General features: G+C 50.7%; 1 long non-coding RNA gene across 2 annotated transcripts; it reads right to left on the bottom strand.

Moving 5' to 3' along the window:
- Nucleotides 1-4795: 4795 nt before the first annotated feature.
- Nucleotides 4796-21613, bottom strand: LOC142485349 (uncharacterized). 2 transcript variants are annotated; one of them, XR_012798394.1, is made up of 5 exons: nucleotides 20154-21613; nucleotides 19637-19690; nucleotides 18200-18311; nucleotides 9163-9445; nucleotides 4796-7333 (listed from the first exon to the last, which is right to left on the bottom strand). It is a non-coding gene; the product is annotated as an uncharacterized LOC142485349 (long non-coding RNA). The 2 variants fall into 2 exon arrangements; XR_012798393.1 differs by lacking the exons at nucleotides 18200-18311; nucleotides 19637-19690; nucleotides 20154-21613 and adding an exon at nucleotides 10550-10623.
- Between the last annotated feature and the right edge of the window lie 157 nt (nucleotides 21614-21770).

Genomic DNA, 21770 nt, shown 5'->3' with positions numbered 1-21770 from the left:
AGATTCCTTGTTCATATAAAGAAAGCCCTCCCTGTATTTGGTATTCAATATTATAAACCCAATCAAAAGGTGAATTTCATCATACTTTTTTTTATTTTTAACACTGGATATCTTTTTGTTTTCTTTTTTTTATTTCTGTACGCCGTTTCCTAATGTGTTTTAAGACTATCAAAATATACACTAAAGACATTACTACTTAAAAAACAATTGTAGGAAGATATAATGAGGCTGAGTTTGAAGTCTGAAGGAGTTTAATTCATACAATGGATGTTAGGATGATTTGTGTCTTTTCATTGGGTTGGTTTGGGGACTCCTGCTCTTGTATGTAAAATACAATTATAAGGAGGCGAATTAGTATGCAGGAGACTTGTAAGAATAATATTGTAGGAGGGTTGGGGGATCCCTTCTTTCCTTTGCTTGTGTTTCTATTGTGGAATGAGTTGGCCGAGTAATCATCTTCCCACAAATATCCCTGGACAAGCTGCAGAGATACTATTTCTGAGACTTATCGTTCATTTGTTTCCTGCTGTTTCTATTATTATTATTATATGCTATTAGTATATTATACTATATACGAATATAGACGAGCAAACTCACGCAGAGACGAGTATACCCGTGCAACCCGCATTGGATTCCTATGTATGAGTAAAACCCTGTGGTATATTGATTTTGTTTTAATATTGAGGTACATGTCCTGTAATAAAGGAGGGTTGTGTATGACAGTCTCTCCACTAAAAATCAGGGCAACACAAATGTGCCGTGTTTGTACCACTCACAAATAACCCAAGTGCTGGGAATGGCATTTCTTGGCTCCGTTTCTTTAATAAATCCCGGGCTGTTTTTCCCCTTCAAAAAAAAAAAAAAAGAAACATATATATTATGTGTGACTAATGAGTAAAAAAAGTAAATAAAGCAGAACACATTCTGTACAGTAATAACCCTCAGTGACTGACTAAAAACTAAACCCTAAACAAACACCAATTCATATATATATATAATCATAAAAGTGCATATGTATATATATATATATATATATATATATATATTATTATTATTATATTATTAAAACGCCATCTCCCAAATGATCTCCGAGATTTCTGGGCCCATTCAAAATATTAGAAAAGATTAACCCAGGACCTTACCGTCTTGACCTGCCTCCCACCATGAGGATCCCTTCCGTGTTTCACGCTTCCCTTCTTAAGCCTTTTATTCAAAGTACTCATTTTTCTGTTCCCTCCCGGAAACCCAATCCAGTCTCCACCCTGGGACAACAGGAGTACGAGGTCCAATCCCTCATTGATTCCCGCTGGTAAAAAAACAAACTCCAGTTCCTGGTCCACTGGAAGGGCTATGGTCCGGAAGAACGTTCATGGGTACCAGCACGTCATATTCATGCCCCAAGATTACTCCGACAATTCCATCAGAAGTTTCCGTTCAAACCTTGGTTGGATCGCTCGGAGATCGATCCTCAAGGGGGGGATACTGTGACGGTTCAGGGGATTCCTTCCCCTTCTTTCTCTCCCTCTGTCCCCTCTCTGGCCAATCTCTCTGCTTTTACCCACTTCTGTCCCGCTCCGTCAACCTCTCTCACTGCCCCATTACCTCAGCGCATGCCCCGCAGGTCGCGCGCACCCGCGCGGTCCCTGAGCCCCTGCAGCAACACTCCCCGCTCCCAGTCACTCCCTGTGCCCGCTGCCTGTACCTCACCTCCGGTGGCGGTCCCGTCCGGTCCTCTGCTCCCCTTCACTGGGATGCCCGCGGCATGGCGCTAAGCGCGGCTGGTGACGCAGCCTGTGCGCGCGCACTCTCGGCTTACAGAGGGCACGCGCACACGCTCCTCTAAGCCCTGTCACGCTCCTGACTCCTCCCCCCATTCCTTGCAGGCGATCTCACTCTCTTACCCTTCTGTCTCCTCCTCTTCTCTCCCTGACCTATCCTTGTTGTCTCCCACTTCTCTCTCTGCTCCTCCCCTCTCCTATTGTTGTGTCTCCCTTTATAATCCCTGTCTGTCCTCTCTATCGTCGCTCTGCATAGTTCCTGTTTCCCTGTGTGTGCTGACCTATGCTGTGCTCCCTCTGTGTCCCTGCTGTATCCTGCTCCTGTGTTTACTTTGGATTTCCCTGGCTTTGACCCCTGCTTGTCCTGGACTACCCTGCTCTCTGTACCCCTTGAACCTTGCTACGAACTCGACCTTGCTGACCTCTGGAATCCTTGGACCTGGCTTTGTACCCTGACTACTCTACTCTCTGGACCCCTGAACATTGGCACACGGACACAACCATTCTTAAGCTTAACCCTACAAGACGTTGCAAGTACCTTAACCACTCTCTCAACAGGCCCAGCAACGCTATACTGTACCACACTCCGGGCTTGCTCCCACTGCTGTGGGTGTGTGGTGTAACACCGTTCCCACCTCAGTACTGGGGTCTTGCCAGGTCTGTGGGCATACAGGCGTGACAGTTCTCCAGTTTTGCCTTGTTTTTTTCAGCTGGACGACTTTGATATATGGCTTCATAAATGTCCCTTATCATGATTTAAATACCCACTATCTTGGTTAAGGACAGCATGCGGTTATTTGCTAAACTCTCACAGCTGCAAATCTGGGGATAACCTGTATGAAAGCATTGTAGCCGATGCACAGTATAAATTAGACAAATTGTGTAGCTTGCGATAGGATTCCTTTTCCTTAATAAATATGGTGATTTTTTTATTTGACTTTTGTTACTGTTCTCAAGCCAGAAGACTTTAGTAACTCACCCTATAACCAAAAATATAAATAAGAATATTTTAAACATTTTATAAGTTTTTTTTTGTTTTAATAAAAAAAACTTCTATCCATCCAAAGGTCTTTTGAGATCGCTCACTCATCAGAACAGCGGTTTATACACAATTACAGACTAAAGCTGCATTATTGCAATCCCTGCTCTCTGATTGGTTAAAATTCCATGCATTATTCATTTACTAATGCCCGGAAGTTTTGCAGCTTGCAATGAGTTTTTTCCAATGTGTTTATTTCCAGCCAATGTTCAAACAATCCATGAGGAGCATATAAGGGGAAAGAAGACAAAGAAAACACACAATATAAGTGCAGATGTATGGAGAATAAAATGTGGCATGTAGTATAGTCTTGGCTCGTATGTCCAACCTACTCACAAGATGTAGATGAATAAAATGCAGTTTGCAATTAGGGCTGCTAGCCGTGTGGAATGAATGCAGTCAGGATCCCCCCTCAGAGGCACACTCAGCGGTATGATGGTATATAGGAGAGATGAGAAAATGCTACATAGCGCGATCAGGCTGTTAGACAAAATCTTTATGTAAAAAGAATATAAAATGCGCACTTACAATGTGCAAGATAAAAACAAGCATTTATCACTAATAAGTGAAAACGAAGGGTCACCGCACTGCTCACCGCCTCCCCTGGATTCTCCAAGCTTCCCCCACTCGCAGTCTGTTGTCAGAGCTTTTTCTGTTGCACCCGTCAGAGCGTGTGACGTCACGGCTGCAGGGCTGGTGAACTACGGATCGCCTTCAGGATCAGAAAGGTACCACTCAACGCGTTTTGCCCAGGCTGAATAGACTGTATACGGCTTCGTCAGGAGTGTATGTACTGGTATAGGTGGATCCTCTATATACCCCTTCACATATCAATTAAGCAATTAAACGATTTGCTAAGATGATGTACTCAGCTCTGATTGCGTTTAAATCTACTTATTGTGAACAAACAGTGGACAATATATTAAATACAAACAGGCTCCAAAAAGCGTGCAATAACATTAATGGCTTACGGAATGCAGCATACTGTACATAGGACGAAAGTTATGAACCGTCATTTAGAAGTTTACAAATGTACTTGATGTAATTAGATTATATAGAGAAGAGGAATGGGCAATTCAATAGGATCTTATTAAATTATTTAACAGGTGGAGACATATATGTCAGTAATCCCTAATGAGCAGGATAGCCGGACATTTAACTACACACATTTGATTACTAGTTAGTATATGCTTATCTATAATGAAAAAAGGGGCAATTATAAATGGCTATGATAGGATTCAAAGGGCAGAAGTTGCAGGTATCAAGGGAAGCTTGAAAGATGTATCACTTCAAATACATACATATATCTGTAATTCAATGGCAACAAGGATTTATTTGGGTCACATGTGATGTGGAATCTTTATACACTAACATATCACATAAGGATGGATTGTCAGCCATTGATCATTTTTTAAATAGGGATACATCTATATCTGCCCCACAGCGAGAATTTATTTTAGACTGCATACAATTTATATTGACTAGGAATTATTTTAAATTTTGTGACTCTTTTTATCTTCAAACTAAGGGAACTGCCATGGGGACATCCTTCGCTCCCAGTTATGCGAACCTTGTGATGGGCTACTGGGAGGAATTATGTATTTGGAATAACAACCCCCATTTGGCAAATTTAGTTTTATTCAAACGTTTTATAGATGATATTTTAATTATTTGGAGAGGCAGCCCATTAGAATTAGAAGGATTTTTAAGTTATATTAATACTAATTGTTTTAATTTAAAATTCACGTATGACCACAGTCCGACTAATATAGTGTTTCTAGATTTGGTGCTAACTAGTAATTCCGACAATGAGATTATAACTACAGTACCACACATTATAAAAAGGTGGATAGTAACAAATTTCTGGATGCTGCCAGCAACCACCATCCTGGATGGATTGCAAATATAGCCTACAGTCAGTTTTTAAGAATCAGACGCAATTGTAACAAAAGGGAAGATTTTATTAAACAATCTGGATTATTAAGAACTAAATTACTAAATAAAGGTCACAATAAATATAACATTCAACAAGCGTATGAGAGGGCACTTAATATGGAAAGATCAAACACATTGCAAAAGAGTGTAAAAAAGACTAACAAAGACAGTCAAGAAGTGCTATTTATTACCCAATTTAATGGTGCATCAGTCCAGATTAAAAATATATTAAGTAAACATTGGGATATTTTAAAATGTGACCCTCTCTTAGCACCATCCATATCAGAACGACCAAAAATAGTCTATAGGCGAGCACGGACTTTTAAAAATATATTGGCACCATCTAAATTAAGGAAAATCAAGCCTCTTGGTAATAATTTGGTATCATCTCAAATTGTGGGCAATTATTGCTGCGGTGGTAGGTGTATCACCTGCAAGCACATTAATACTGGGGCCATCTCTTTTAAATCCAAGCATTCATCGAAAATGTATCCAATAAAAACTTTAATAAATTGTAAAACAAGTTTTATAGTATATTTATTAGAATGTGAGTGTGGCCTACAGTACATAGGTAGAACCAAAAGGAGTCTCAAAAATCGCTTCATGGAACATAGGAACAACATTATTAAAGGGATGATGACACACAGTGTTCCTAGACATTTTTATTTTAAACATAATAAAGACCCTGCCAAACTTAAAATCACAGGCATAGAACACATAGGACCTATTAACCATGGAGGGGACAGGGTGTTGAGACTTAGACAAAGAGAGACGTATTGGATACATCAGCTCAATACCCTGTCCCCCATGGGGCTCAATGAAGAAATTGATGTGGCGGCATTCCTGTGAGTTAAGTAATATGTGACAAAGTGAAAAATTGATACATTTTAGCAAAAGTTAATGTAAGTTTTTATATGTGTATAATGCAACTTATTTAATGATGTAATGGTGTTTGCTTTTAGTATTCACTGAGTTTTTTTTAACCTTTTTTCCTTCACCAAGTTTTATAATTGACTAATAAAAATAGCAATTTTAGGTAACCATTTTTAATCAATATCCCCCCCATCATTTAATTTTTAATTATATAGTATTGTAATAAATTAATCAATATACGAGTAATAGTAACTCCAGTTTATCCAAAATCTATTTGTATGGGGTTACTGGAAGCATACACCAAATGGCACTGATCAAATTTATTGATTGTGTTATTTAATTAATTAATGCACCACCCTATATATATCCTCTGTAAGCAACCAGCAATGAAAGTGCCCCTGACGAAGAGAACATAGTTCTCGAAACGCGTAGGGCTGACATTGCTCTGGTTGCTTTGCTGTACTGTACTGGTTGGGAGCTGGCACTAGGTTGCTGAGAGGTACAGGTTGCTGTTTGCAGAGTGCCTGAACCGCCATGTTTGAGGAGGGAGCTGAGATCCACCCGTAGTTCTCCCACTGATCGATGACCCGCGCCGACGTCAAGCGTCAGCTGACACGGAAGTGAAGTTCGCCGATCGTGAGGAGGAGAAGGGCCAGGACTCGTAGACCCCAGACAAGCAGACGAATAAAGCATCTCTGTTCCTGCGGTCTGTATACCAGTACCGATATGCCTGTACCAACTACACTGTTGTAGGTGTTTTTAACCGTATTTGATAACTCATAAACTTGACTATACTACCCTATGGGCCTTGCGCTTTTTTCTCTTTTTTTTCCATTGTATATCATCTTAATTGGTCATGAAAAGAGATTTCCATATAATTTTCATTTACAACAAATGTAAGATTTTTTCATATGAGAAGAGTGGAAATATTTCCAAGTATTGCAGGTAGGACAAGACAAAAAATTGTCTTTAATCCCTCAAATGTGTATTTATATGTGTGCAAAAAAATGTATAATGATATTTATATAAGTGCTTAAATGTGTGTGTGTATAAATGTTATAATAAATTATTAGGAGAAAATGACGTTTCATTTACATAGACATCAAACATTACTGGACATTCTTGGTACATAATAATCATAACAAATAGTCTACAATAAGATTGAATGGAAATATCACATAATATTCATTGAGATTAAATAGAAATATCAAACTAATTCAAAACATGGTGACATTATCTATTGGGAGATATAACTATACGGATAAAGTTATACGGATGTATTTAAAAAAACACACAAGTTGCTGGGACGAAAGGAAAACAGGAAAAAACAGAAAGGAACATCATTAGATACAGCCACATTTTCATATCACAAAAGGTGCAAGGTCTATTTCTGCATTTAGGCCTCTAGGGGTAAGTGTGTTAAGGCGATGGATCCAGAATGTCTCCCTTTTGAGCAATTCTGATCCCCTATCTCCCCCCCTCCAATGTGGTAATACATGTCCGCGACGTCATTTCCGGGGGAAGTCCTGCCCTCCGATAGGTCCTGTCTTCAGTAGCTGTTCCTCAAACTGGAGATCTCGGCATCCCATCCAGGCGCATGCGCGAGCGCATATCCGACATCCCTCCTCTGGCTACTGACGTCATCCTGCAGAGGCGTGTTCTCCATACGATCCGTCTGTCCCACGATGTCTTGCTGCATAGCCATGCCCTTTAGGTGGGCAGCAAGCATGTAGTGGTACATAAGGGGGGAGAGAAAGAAAAGCCACTTTAAGAAGCAGAAATTTAAAAAAGTTGTATCAGACTATGGGGCCTATGCAGAGAGCAGCGCTATTTCGAAATTCGCCATTTTTTGGAGAAAATCGCGCAGAAAACAGCAGAAAATGGCGAGTTCCGAAAAACGCGCCAATTTTTCTTTTCTATTTGTAAAACTCGCCTCGCGGCTGGCGAGAACCTCAATCTCGCCAGTTTTAAAAATATCCTAATGCAGAGAGCCGCGAACGGCATCTAGCGGCTGTTCGCGCCAATAAAATGGCGCGATTGTCTCCTTTTTGCCTCGCCAGAAAAAATTGGCAAGAAGCTGCCGCTCGCGGCCATTGCAATGGGAAAAAAAAGGCGCAAATTTGTTTTTACACGTTTCTGAAGCGCGCATCTCGCCAATTTAAACTCGCCACACGCATCCATGTTAAACATAGCAGAATTCGCACTTTTCTGCATATGGAGAATAAAACTCTCCAAAAAAGCTACTTTTTACTAAATTCGCCATTTTTAAAATTTGCTGCTCTCTGCATAGGCCCCTATAAAGAAAATTCAAAACCACAAACTGGATATACAGCTCACTAGAGTAATTGTGTAATGTTTAAATGGGTGTGCCCATAAACGCCTAGTGTGACGTTGTGTGCAGCTGATGAGCTAATAATAGTAGATTGACAGAAAATTGGAGAGCAGAAGCATATTAGTACCTCGGCTATCCAACTAGTAGCTCATTTGTCAAATGCACTCCTGGGCGGTTAAAACTTAACATTTAATAAGTATCTAGCTAAAATAAAATCTACATAAAAAGTAATTATTACAGTATATACACACAAGGTACTTATAAAGGAAGGGTGCTGGGAAGGTAGGGTTGGACTCAAGGTGTATAGCACACATGAAATTTTCCTCAATTTGTTCAAGGCAAAATAGGCTAATTAACACCTGGAGTTACCTATTACTTTAGGACATAGAATCTCTGAATGACCACCACTACTTGGACTGTAATACCTATTTTGACATACATATGCTGTGCGGCATCAAGCGTAGCATACCGATCAAGCCAACCTGTAATTGTAAAATGTAGCACCAAACAGTGATATGCCTGGATTAATATACTACTGTTCTAAATAAATGAAAACATAATATTAACACTGTAGGTACAACACAATCGCAGGTTGGTGGTACGTGGATTGATTCTACGCAAGATGACGATAACATGCACAGCATATGGATCAATAAAATATAGCTAATGCAGAATATAGTTGTCACCAAAATCAACTGTGGCTAAACACTTTGCTGAGAGAAATGAAAACAGCACATAAATATGACTGTGGTGTATGGACATGCGGTCTGGATCTGACAATGCTAGTGAATCAATGTCTTCAGTGCAGCTATCTGCATCATATAATGCTGGTAGATCAATGTATCCAGTGCACAACACTAAGCCTTCATACATAAATATTAGCACTGAGACTGCAGTTTGCCATGTATAGAACACACCGTGTGAAAGCCACTATTAACAGTATTAATGAATCAATATATCCAGTGCATAGCATTGAACCGTCTAGCATACCTAATAATAGTAGCACTGAGACTGCAATTGCCATAAACAGAGCCCACAGTGTGGAAGCCAACAGCAGAGACAAAGCAAATAGCTAATAAAATAAGTCTGTAGCAGAGACAGGAAATACAATGTACCAACGATACCCGGCTCCCAATAGTCCCTCCCTGATGACGTCACCACGCCGAACGCTGAATTACTAACAGTCCACTACTTATAGCCCATACCCCAGGTGCAGTCATTTCGAAATTGTCCGGTTTTCCTCACTGATGGCTGGTTGTACTGCGCATGCGCGCGCATGTCCGTGACGTCATTTCCGGGGGAAGTCCTGCCCTCCGATAGGTCCTGGCTTCAGTAGCTGTTCCTCAAACTGGAGATCTCGGCATCCCATCCAGGCGCATGCGCGAGCGCATATCCGGCATCCCTCCTCTGGCTACTGACGTCATCCTGCAGAGGCGTGTTCTCCATACGATCCGTCTGTCCCACGATGTCTTGCTGCATAGCCATGCCCTTTAGGTGGGCAGCAAGCATGTAGTGGTACATAAGGGAGGAGAGAAAGAAAAGCCACTTTAAGAAGCAGAAATTTTAAAAAGTTGTATCAGACTATAAAGAAAATTCAGTTTATAACTGGACGAAACAGGACAGACGCCCAAGATTCACCAATAAAGGGAAATCTAATCAGAGGAGAGAGGAAGCACAGACGAGCGATTCAGAAGCAAGCACCTCCACGGATGGGGTTAATCCCCAAACTGCAGGACAAAAGGCTTTTTTAGGAAGGGGCAAAGATCAAAAACAACAAAAGCGAGACAAAAAACCAGGAGGGGGGGACGTAATCCCAAGAACACCACCGGTGCTGAGGCCGCACCCACGATGAATACTGATAACATAGTAATTAACCTATCTGACTATTCCATTTCAGAAATGGAATGACGTGTTTTGGCTAAAGGCCCATCGTTTGTTCCTACCACCGTCCCTAAGAGGTTTGAGGTAGAAGTTGAGTTATTTAAATTGGAACGGAAACTAAACCTTAAATCCTTTTTTCTCAACAGAGCGGATGGGCAGCAGCAGCAGCAGCAGCAGCAGCAGCAGCAGCAGCAGCAGCAGCAGCAGCAGCAGCAGCAGCAGCAGCAGCAGCAGCAGCAGCAGCAGCAGCCACTAACTGATGTACAGGTACCTGACACTACAAGAGTGATTTGTAAGTTGAACTCTAAGTTCATACCACCAGTTAAGAATCCCTCTGTACAGGTATTTATGAATATGGTGAAAAATTATGTTAATCATTATTTTAAAACACATCATAAGACATATCATAATCTTACAAAGAATGAAGAAAGCTGAAAGCTGCTCGCTGTGAGCTTACTCTGTGATGCACCAATTTACCACATAATCTATGTAATTAAGGGGTTAAAAGCATTGGTCTCCCGTGGCAGTGACTGACTGAGTGGGTGGGTCACTGACTGACTGGGTGGCTGGCTGGATAGGTGGGTTGCTGTGTGGGTGACTGGCCCCAATACATTTTAAAAAGACCCCAATACATTTTAAAAGAACCCTTACCTCCCCAATACATATTCAAAATACACCCGTCAGCCCAATACATATAAAATTCAGACTTACCTTGGAGATGGTGTCAGGAGGGACGGCAGTGGATGCGGAGGGGGGGCAGTGGATGCGGAGGGGGGGCAGTGGATGCGGGGGGCAATGTATAAGGAGGGGGCAGCGGATGCGGAGGGGGGGCAGCGGAGGGGGGGCAGTGGATGCGGAGGGGGCGGCAGTGGAAGCGGAGGGGGGGGAAGTGTATGCGGAGGGGGGGCAGTATATGCGGAGGGGGGGCAGTGGCTGCGGAGGGGGGCAGTGAATGCGAGGGGGGGCAGTGGATGGAAGAGGGGGGCAGTGGAAGCGGATGGGGGGGAGTGGATGTGGAGGGGGGGCAGTAGAGGGGGGGCAGTGGATGCGGGGCAGTGGATGCGGGGGGGCAATGGATAAGGAGGGGGGCAATGGATAAGGAGGGGGGCAGCAGATGCGGAGAGGGGACAGCGGAGGGGGGGCAGTGGATGCGGATGGGGGCAGTGGATGCAGAGGGGGGCAGTGGCTGCGGAGGGGGGCAGTGAATGCGAGGGGGGGCAGTGGATGGAAGAGGGGGGCAGTGGAAGCGGATGGGGGGGAGTGGATGTGGAGGGGGGCAGTAGAGGGGGGGCAGTGGATGCGGGGCAGTGGATGCGGGGGGGCAATGGATAAGGAGGGGGGCAATGGATAAGGAGGGGGGCAGCAGATGCGGAGAGGGGACAGCGGAGGGGGGGCAGTGGATGCGGATGGGGGCAGTGGATGCAGAGGGGGGCAGTGGATGCGGAGGGGGGTAGTAGAGGGGGGGCAGTAGAGGGGGGCAGTAGAGGGGGGGCAGTAGAGGGGGGGCAGTAGTAGGGGGCGGGGCAGTGGATGCGGAGGGGGGCAGTGCATGCAGAGGGGGCAGTGCATGCAGAGGGGGGGCAGTGGATGCGGAGGGGGGGGCAGTGGATGCGGAGGGGGGGGGCAGTGGATGCGGAGGGGCAGTGGATAGGAGGGGGGGCAGTGGATAGGAGGGGGTCAGCGGAGGGGGGTCTGTGGATGCGGAGGGGGGGCAGTGGATGCGGAGGGGGGTTAGTGGATGCGGGGGGGGTTAGTGGATGCGGGGGGCAGTGGATGCGGAGGGGGAGCAGTGGATGCGGAGAGGGGGGCAGTGGATGCGGATGGGGGGCAGTGGATGCGGAGAGGGGGGCAGTGGATGCGGAGAGGAGGGCAGTGGATGCGGAGGGGGGGCAGTGGATGCGGAGGGGGGGCAGTGGATGCGGAGGTGGGGCAGTGGATGCGGGGGGCAATGTATAAGGAGGGGGGCAATGGATAAGGAGGGGGGCAGCGGATGCGGAGGGGGGGCAGCGGATGCAGAGGGGGCGGCAGTGGAAGCGGAGGGGGCGGCAGTGGATGCGGAGGGGGGGAAGTGGATGCGGAGGGGGGGCAGTGGCTGCGGAGGGGGGCAGTGAATGCGGAGGGGGGGCAGTGGATGGAAGAGGGGGCAGTGGAAGCGGATGGGGGGGAGTGGATGTGGAGGGGGGGCAGTGGATGCGGGGCAGTGGATGCGGGGGGGCAATGGATAAGGAGGGGGGCAATGGATAAGGAGGGGGGCAGCGGAGGGGGGCAGTGGATGCGGATGGGGGCAGTGGATGCAGAGGGGGGCAGTGGATGCGGAGGGGAGGGTAGTAGAGGGGGGGGCAGTAGAGGGGGGCAGTAGGGGGCGGAGAAGTAGGGGGCGGGGCAGTGGATGCGGAGGGGGGGCAGTGCATGCAGAGGGGGGCAGTGCATGCAGAGGGGGGGCAGTGCATGCGGAGGGGGGGACAGTGGATGCGGATGGGGTGCAGTGTATAGGAGGGGGGCAGTGGATAGGAGGGGGGGGCAGTGCATGCAGAGGGGGGGCAGTGGATGCGGAGGTGGGGCAGTGGATGCGGGGGGGGCAATGTATAAGGAGGGGGGCAGCGGATGCGGAGGGGGGCAGTGGATGCGGAGGGGGGGCAGTGGATGCGGAGGGGGGGCAGTGGATGCGGAGGGGGGGCAGTGGATGCGGAGGGGGGCAGTGGATGCGGAGGGGGGGCAGTGGATGCGGAGGGGGGCAGTGGATGCGGAGGGGGGGGCAGTGGATGCGGGGGGGGTTAGTGGATGCGGGGGGGGTTAGTGGATGGGGGGGGTTAGTGGATGTGGAGGGGGCAGTGGATGCGGAGGGGGGGCAGTGGATGCGGAGGGGAGGGCAGTGGATGCGGAGGGGAGGGCAGTGGATGCGGAGGGGGGGCAGTGGATGCGGAGGGGAGGGCAGTGGATGCGGAGGGGGGGCAGTGGATGCGGAGGGGGGGCAGTGGATGCGGAGAGGGGGCAGTGGATGCGGAGAGGGGGCAGTGGATGCGGAGGGGGGGCAGTGGATGCGGGGGGGCAATGGATAAGGAGGGGGGGCAGTGGATGCGGAGGGGGGGCAGTGGATGCGGAGGTGGGGCAGTGGATGCGGGGGGCAATGTATAAGGAGGGGGGCAATGGATAAGGAGGGGGGCAGCGGATGCGGAGGGGGGGCAGCGGAGGGGGGGCAGTGGATGCGGAGGGGGCGGCAGTGGAAGCGGAGGGGGGGAAGTGGATGCGGAGGGGGGGAAGTGGATGCGGAGGGGGGGCAGTGGCTGCGGAGAGGGGGCAGTGGCTGCGGAGAGGGGGCAGTGGATGCGGAGACGGGGCAGTGGATGCGGAGACGGGGCAGTGGATGCGGAGACGGGGCAGTGGATGCGGGGGGGCAATGGATGCGGAGGGGGGCAGTGGATGCGGGGGGGGCAATGGATAAGGAGGGGGGTCTGTGGATGCGGAGGGGGCAGTGGATGCGGAGGGGGGGCAGTGGATGCGGAGGGGGGGCAGTGGATGCGGAGGGGGGGCAGTGGATGCGGAGGGGGGGCAGTGGATGCGGAGGGGGGGCAGTGGATGCGGAGTGGGGGCAGTGGATGCGGAGGGGGGGCAGTGGATTCGGAGGGGGGGCAGTGGATGCGGAGGTGGGGCAGTGGATGCGGGGGGCAATGTATAAGGAGGGGGGCAATGGATAAGGAGGGGGGCAGCGGATGCGGAGGGGGGGCAGCGGAGGGGGGGCAGCGGATGCGGAGGGGGCGGCAGTGGAAGCGGAGGGGGGGGAAGTGGATGCGGAGGGGGGGAAGTGGATGCGGAGGGGGGGCAGTGGCTGCGGAGAGGGGCAGTGAATGCGGAGGGGGGGCAGTGGATGGAAGAGGGGGGCAGTGGAAGCGGATGGGGGGGAGTGGATGTGGAGGGGGGGGCAGTAGAGGGGGGGCAGTGGATGCGGGGCAGTGGATGCGGGGGGGCAATGGATAAGGAGGGGGGCAATGGATAAGGAGGGGGGCAGCGGATGCGGAGAGGGGACAGCGGAGGGGGGCAGTGGATGCGGATGGGGGCAGTGTATGCGGAGGGGGGGTAGTAGAGGGGGGGGGCAGTAGAGGGGGGGGCAGTAGAGGGGGGGCAGTAGGGGGCAGAGAAGTAGGGGGCGGAGAAGTTGGGGGCGGGGCAGTGGATGCGGGGCGGGGCAGTGGATGCGGAGGGGGGCAGTGCATGCAGAGGGGGGCAGTGCATGCAGAATGGGCAGTGGATGCGGAGGGGGGGGGACAGTGGATGCGGATGGGGTGCAGTGGATAGGAGAGGGGGGCAGTGGATAGGAGGGGGGCAGTGCATGCAGAGGGGGGGCAGTGGATGCGGAGGTGGGGCAGTGGATGCGGGGGGGCAATGGATAAGGAGGGGGGCAGCTGATGTGGAGGGGGTCAGAGGAGGGGTGGCAGTGGATGCGGAGGGGGGTCTGTGGATGCGGAAGGCGGGCAGTGGATGCGGAGAGGGGGCAGTGGATGCGGAGAGGGGGCAGTGGATGCGGAGAGGGGGCAGTGGATGCGGAGGGGGGGCAGTGGATGCGGAGGGGGGGCAGTGGATGCGGAGGGGGGGCAGTGGATGCGGAGGGGGGGCAGTGGATGCGGAGAGGGGGCAGTGGATGCGGAGAGGGGTTAGTGGATGCGGAGGGGGGGCAGTGGATGCGGAGGGGGGGCAGTGGATGCGGGGGGGCAATGGATAAGGAGGGGGGCAGTGGATGCGGGGGGGGCAATGGATAAGGAGGGGGGCAGCGGATGCGGAGGAGGGGCAGTGGATGCGGAGGGGGGTCTGTGGATGCGGAGAGGGGGCAGTGGATGCGGAGGGGGGGCAGTGGATGCGGAGGGGGGGCAGTGGATGAGGAGGGGGGGCAGTGGATGCGGAGGGGGGGCAGTGGATGCGGAGAGGGGGCAGTGGATGCGGAGGGGGGGCAGTGGATTCGGAGGGGGGGTAGTGGATGCGGGGGGGGTTAGTGGATGCGGGGGGGCAGTGGATGTGGAGGGGGGCAGTGGATGCGGATGGGGGGCAGTGGATGCGGAGGGGAGGGCAGTGGATGCGGAGGGGAGGGCAGTGGATGCGGAGGGGGGGCAGTGGATGCGGAGGGAATGCAGTGGATGCGGAGGGGGGGCAGTGGATGCGGAGGGGGGGCAGTGGATGCGGGGGGCAATGTATAAGGAGGGGGGCAATAGATAAGGAGGGGGGCAGCGAATGCAGAGGGGGGGCAGCGGAGGGGGGGCGGCAGTGGAAGCGGAGGGGGGGGAAGTGGATGCGGAGGGGGGGAAGTGGATGCGGAGAGGGGCAGTGAATGCGGAGGGGGGGCAGTGGATGGAAGAGGGGGGCAGTGGAAGCGGATGGGGGGAGTGGATGTGGAGGGGGCAGTAGAGGGGGGGCAGTGGATGCGGGGCAGTGGATGCGGGGGGGCAATGGATAAGGAGGGGGGCAATGGATAAGGAGGGGGGCAGCGGATGCGGAGAGGGGACAGCGGAGGGGGGCAGTGGATGCGGATGGGGGCAGTGGATGCAGAGGGGGGCAGTGGATGCGGAGGGGGGGTAGTAGAGGGGGGGGCAGTAGAGGGGGGGCAGTAGGGGGCGGAGAAGTAGGGGGTGGAGAAGTAGGGGGCGGGGCAGTGGATGCGGGGTGGGGCAGTGGATGCGGGGCGGGGCAGTGGATGCGGAAGGGGGCAGTGCATGCAGAGAGGGGCAGTGCATGCAGAATGGGCAGTGGATGCGGAGGGGGGCAGTGGATGCGGAGGGGGGGCAGTGGATGCGGAGGGGGGGACAGTGGATAGGAGAGGGGGGCAGTGGATAGGAAGGGGGCAGTGCATGCAGAGGGGGGGCAGTGGATGCGGAGGTGGGGCAGTGGATGTGGGGGGGGCAATGGATAAGGAGGGGGGCAGCGGATGCGAAGGGGGTGAGCGGAGGGGTGGCAGTGGATGCGGAGGGGGGGGCAGTGGATGCGGAGAGGGGGCAGTGGATGCGGAGAGGGGGCAGTGGATGCGGAGAGGGGGCATTGGAAGCGGAGGGGGGGGCAGTGGAGGAGGAGGCCAATCACACATATATATACACATATACACACACACAAGGAGGAGGCCGATCACATATATATACACATATACACACACACACACACACACACACACACACAGAGGATGCCGGTGGGGGCGATAGATTGGAACCGCTGTAGCTGGTAGGAGAGTGAGGAGGAATGCAGGACTGAGAGGAGAGCGGATGGGGGAGAGGGAGGCAAGCAAAAAAAGGCCTGCCTGCTACTCTCTCCCTCTCCAACGCCTCACCCATCTCCTCAGGGCACCCAGAATGTTTCTGTTAGGTGGCCCCTCTGCTGTACGTGGCTGGGGTCTTCTCCCCAGCCATGAGAAGCAGCAGCAGCACTTTGCTGCATCCCTCTCCTCCTCACACACCTCATCCTCCTTCTCATACAAATCCTTCTCCAACGTCTCCCCCTCCCCACAGACCTTCTTCTCCCCCTCCCCACAGACCTTCTTCTCCCCCTCCCCACAGACTTTCTTCTCCCCCTCCCCACAGACCTTCTTCTCCCCCTCCCCAGAGACTTTCTTCTCCCCCTCCCAACAGACCACCTTCTCCCCCTCCCCACGTACCACCTTCTTCTCCCCCTCCCCACATACCACCTTCTTCTCCCCCTCCCCACGTACCACCTTCTTCTCCCCCTCCCCACGTACCACCTTCTTCTCCCCCTCCCCACGTACCACCTTCTTCTCCCCCTCCTCACGTACCACCTTCTTCTCCCCCTCCCCACGTACCACCTTCTTCTCCCCCTCCCCACGTACCACCTTCTTCTCCCCCTCCCCACGTACCACCTTCTTCTCCCCCTCCCCACGTACCACCTTCTTCTCCCCCTCCCCACGTACCACCTTCTTCTCCCCCTCCCCACGTACCACCTTCTTCTCCCCCTCCCCACGTACCACCTTCTTCTCCCCCTCTCCACGTACCACCTTCTTCTCCACCTCCCCACGTACCACCTTCTTCTCCACCTCCCCACGTACCACCTTCTTCTCCCCCTCCCCACGTACCACCTTCTTCTCCCCCTCCCCACGTACCACCTTCTTCTCCCCCTCCCCACGTACCACCTTCTTCTCCCCCTCCCCACGTACCACCTTCTTCTCCCCCTCCCCACGTACCACCTTCTTCTCCCCCTCCCCACGTACCACCTTCTTCTCCCCCTCCCCACATACCACCTTCTTCTCCCCCTCCTCACGTACCACCTTCTTCTCCCCCTCCCCACAGACCTTCTTCTCCCCCTCCCCACAGACTTTCTTCTCCCCCTCCCCACAGACCTTCTTCTCCCCCTCCCCACAGACTTTCTTCTCCCCCTCCCAACAGACCACCTTCTCCCCCTCCCCACGTACCACCTTCTTCTCCCCCTCCCCACATACCACCTTCTTCTCCCCCTCCCCACGTACCACCTTCTTCTCCCCCTCCCCACGTACCACCTTCTTCTCCCCCTCCTCACGTACCACCTTCTTCTCCCCCTCCCCACGTACCACCTTCTTCTCCCCCTCCCCACGTACCACCTTCTTCTCCCCCTCCCCACGTACCACCTTCTTCTCCCCCTCCCCACGTACCACCTTCTTCTCCCCCTCCCCACGTACCACCTTCTTCTCCCCCTCCCCACGTACCACCTTCTTCTCCCCCTCCCCACGTACCACCTTCTTCTCCCCCTCTCCACGTACCACCTTCTTCTCCACCTCCCCACGTACCACCTTCTTCTCCCCCTCCCCACGTACCACCTTCTTCTCCCCCTCCCCACGTACCACCTTCTTCTCCCCCTCCCCACGTACCACCTTCTTCTCCCCCTCCCCACGTACCACCTTCTTCTCCCCCTCCCCACGTACCACCTTCTTCTCCCCCTCCCCACGTACCACCTTCTTCTCCCCCTCCCCACGTACCACCTTCTTCCCCCCCTCCCCAAGTACCACCTTCCCCCTCCCCTCCCCACGTACCACCTTCTTCTCCCCCTCCCCCCGTACCACCTTCTTCTCCCACTCCCCCCGTACCACCTTCTTCTCCCCCTCCCCACGTACCACCTTCTTCCCCCCCTCCCCACGTACCACCTTCTTCCCCCCCTCCCCACGTACCTTTTTCTCCCATACCTTCTCCTCGCGCATTTTTCCACATACCTCACCACACTCCTTCCACTCCTCACACACATACACCACTTTCAACCAGTCATCGTCCTCCTCCTCCCCCTCCCTCGCCTCACTCGCCTCACTCCCCTCACTCACCTCCCTCGCCTCACTCACCTCCCTCGCCTCACTCACCTCACTCACCTCCCTCTTCTCACACACCTCCCCCTCAACCACCCATTCCTCACACATCCGCTGCTCCAACACCTCCTCTTCCATAGATGACTTGGCTCCTGGGGTACTGCGGCGGGATCCGGATGGTGAGGGAATGACCGCCTCCACCTCCGTGTACTCCACTTCCTGCAAGATATACAAAGTGTTTGTAACCAGCGGCAGTGATACTCTGTATCGCAAGAGCTCCTGTGCCACTTGGGGCAGGAAACGCATCGCCGAGCCATATAACACGCACAGCAAAGCCATTGCTTGCCTCTCTGGCACTGAAGGGGTTAAATCACAGAACCATTTATACCATTTGAAAAACAATTGATAAACTGTGTGCATTGTACGTCATTGTATTGTCCGTTATTAGCGGATCCCTCGTTTTTCTGTCCTGTTCCCGCTGAAGAGTTTGGAAAATGATGCTGCAGATGGACATTAGCTGATGTGTCCCTATGATAATCCTCTCTCCCTGTCACACACAGTTACACTCGGCTATAAGATGAGAAAGCTCTGCACCTCTTCCTCTGACTCCTTACATCTACAGCTTGGGGGTCCTCATCTTCTCTCCCCTGAGGACCGGCTCCCCCTATTCCCTCATCCCCAGTACCCCCTAATACTCCCACCCCCAGGCCCAATACCCCCTAACACCCTCCTCCCCAGGCCCAATACCCCCTAACACCCTCCTCCCCAGGCCCAGTACTCCCAAATACCCCCCTCCCACGGCTCAACCATTAGTGTGTATGTTACTGTCTGATAGTTACTGTGTGTGTGTAACCATTAGTGTGTGTGTGTCGGAGTGAGTGCGTGCGTGATACTGTCTGATAGTTACTGTGTGTGCGTGTGTAATTAACCATTAGTGTGTGTGTATTGGAGTGAGTGTGTGTTACTGTCTGATCATTACTGTGTGTGTATGTAATCATTAGTGTGTGTGTGTATCAGAGTGTGTGTTACTGTCTGATAGTCACTGTGTGTGTGTGTTTGTAAATCATAATGAGAAATGGATTTTGTCTTATATCACAGTGTGTGTCTGTGCTAAGCTGCCGTATTGTGGCTGTGTTTGTACAAGTGTATCAATCTGTTAGTGCTATTTTAGTGTGATTGTGTGAGAATATTACTGATTGTGCATTTGTATTTTAGGAGCAGGAATCTGTGTGTGTGTGTGTGTGTGTGTATATAAAACCGAAACAGTGTGCCAATAATATAAATATATATACACACACACACATACTTGTGTGTTTATGTATATATAGATATATAGAGAAAAAGCAGGCACACCAGGGCTTTGTAAAATCCAAAAAATTACAATACTATTGAATAGAACTGATCAACGCTTTGGCTCTTTTTAGGAGCCTCTCAACACACAGGGACCCCCAGGTAGTCCGATCTCATCCCTATTTAATTCTGTTACATGCGACATCAGACTTTGTTTTGATGCATTCTAAGGTTGTCCTTTTATCAGATCTTACCTTGCGTGTCTCCATCTTGTTGGGAAATTTGTTGTCTGACAGTAAAAACTCAATCTGGATGGTGGGGAAGGGAGATCAGTGAGGTAGTGCTTAAATACTAATAAATATAATCTATTATACTAGTAAATATAATCTATTATTCTAATAAATATAATCTCTTATACTAATACATATAATCTATTATTCTAATAAATATAATCTATTATATTTATAAATATAATCTATTGAACAACAACACAAAAAAGATGGAAAAGTGATACTGTACTTCTAAAAAGCCACAGATTTGATATCAATTAAGTGGCAGAAAATAGTTTTTATGTTAGACCAAAAAATCTCAGAGGAGACCCAATGAATGGGCCATTGCCCTCCACAGGGAGGCTGCTGTAATCCTCTCCCAATGGGACAAAAAGTTGTGAATTTGTCCTGAAGATAAAAAATAAACCTCCTGGTTATAAATATGATCCAAATGAGCGGTGAAGTGTCTGAAATCTCTGCTACGTCTCAGAAGAAACCTTACCTGACAGATCCACAATGGTTATGGCAGAGAGTGGTGGCATAGAACTCTGGTACCAAGCAGTTTAGCTGTAACCATGGAAGTCAGGTAAACATGTATTTTTTAAAAATTAGAATGCAAATGTCTGTCCCATTCTGGGCTCAGCCTGAGCTCTGTCAGACGTTTCCAGCTTGTGATAATGGGAGATCTCCATATACTGGGATGTGATAAGAGACATGGGAGAGGGAGTGGCTCAGTGAGTAAAGATACTGACTGGCAATGAGAGTTTGAAGCAGAGGCGCCTGGTTCAATTTCCAGTGTCAGCTCCTTGTGACCTTAGGCAAGTCACATTATCTCCCTGTGCCTCAGGCACCAAAAACATAGATTGTAAGCTCCACGGGGCAGGGACTTGTGCCTGCAAAATGTCTCTGTAAAGCGCTACGTAAAACTAGCAGTGCTAGGAATTTCCCATTCACTGTCATATCCAGCTGATACAGACTCCAGGGAGGGATAACAACATACTGTATGATTCTTTCCGGACCATTACTCTTCACGGGGGGGCTCTTGATACTGTATACTAGTGCCTATGTCTGGACATACTCTATTTTTGCTATCAGTATCATATTATTACCCCACCGTGTTGTCCCTGTTTGTCTTTAGCTGCACTTCCACATACAGTATGATATACTTATCAGATGGTTATTATTTCATACAGTTACTGCTACTGTTATGTATGATACTAAGATCATGTAATATCTGCAGCTCTTTGAGGACCATATACACATTAATAAATTGTGAATAGTTACTTGTACTGATTATGCGTTCCTCTGACTCCATTAAGAGGACTATCCATGTTTTAACATTTTGAGTGTTTAATAATTGGACGAATTAAAGTTTTATTAGTTTCATTTTAACCCTCTCCTACTGACCTAATATACCATGTAGCAGAACTATATAGGTTATTATGCCACACACTAAACGTTATACTATATACTAGGCAAGGAGTGAAATAGAGACAGCATGGGGAGAGAGAGAGAGAACAGCATGGGGGGAGAGACACACAGCATGGGGGGAGAGCACACAGCATGGGGGGAGAGAGAGAGAGAACAGCATGGGGGACAGAGAGAAAGCTTGGGGGGAGAGACACACAGCATGGGGGGAGAGAGAACAGCATGGGGGACAGAGAACAGCATGGGGGACAGAGAGAAAGCTTGGGGGGAGAGACACAGAGCATGGGGGGAGAGACACAGAGCATGGGGGGATAGAGATGTGTGTATGCTGCCTGTGTGTGTCCTGTGTGCAGGGCCTCTTGTCCTGGGCCCAATGAGTAATGGGAAAGATGCCAGACCCCTGCCAGCAAAACTAATCTGTCCTGATCCGCAGAGGTGGCCTGTTGGAAGGTGTCCGTTGAGATGCCTGTCCAGGCAGCATGCTGCAGACTGGTAGAAGGGAAGTTTCCGACAGGCACCTCCATGGCCACCTATCAGCAGTCAGCTCGGCAGGCCCCCTCCACAGGCCTCAAACAGGCCCCCTCAATCCTCATGGGGGCGCTCTCACAATCTCACCTCTTCCAGTGTCCCTATCCCCCCTCACTCTCACACTCCTCTCTCCCCCCTCTCTGTCACTCCTCTCTCTCTCACT

The sequence above is a fragment of the Ascaphus truei genome, unplaced genomic scaffold (assembly GCF_040206685.1).
Source record: "Ascaphus truei isolate aAscTru1 unplaced genomic scaffold, aAscTru1.hap1 HAP1_SCAFFOLD_561, whole genome shotgun sequence".
Lineage (NCBI taxonomy): Eukaryota > Metazoa > Chordata > Amphibia > Anura > Ascaphidae > Ascaphus > Ascaphus truei.
This window is presented reverse-complemented; position numbering and strand designations above follow the sequence as displayed.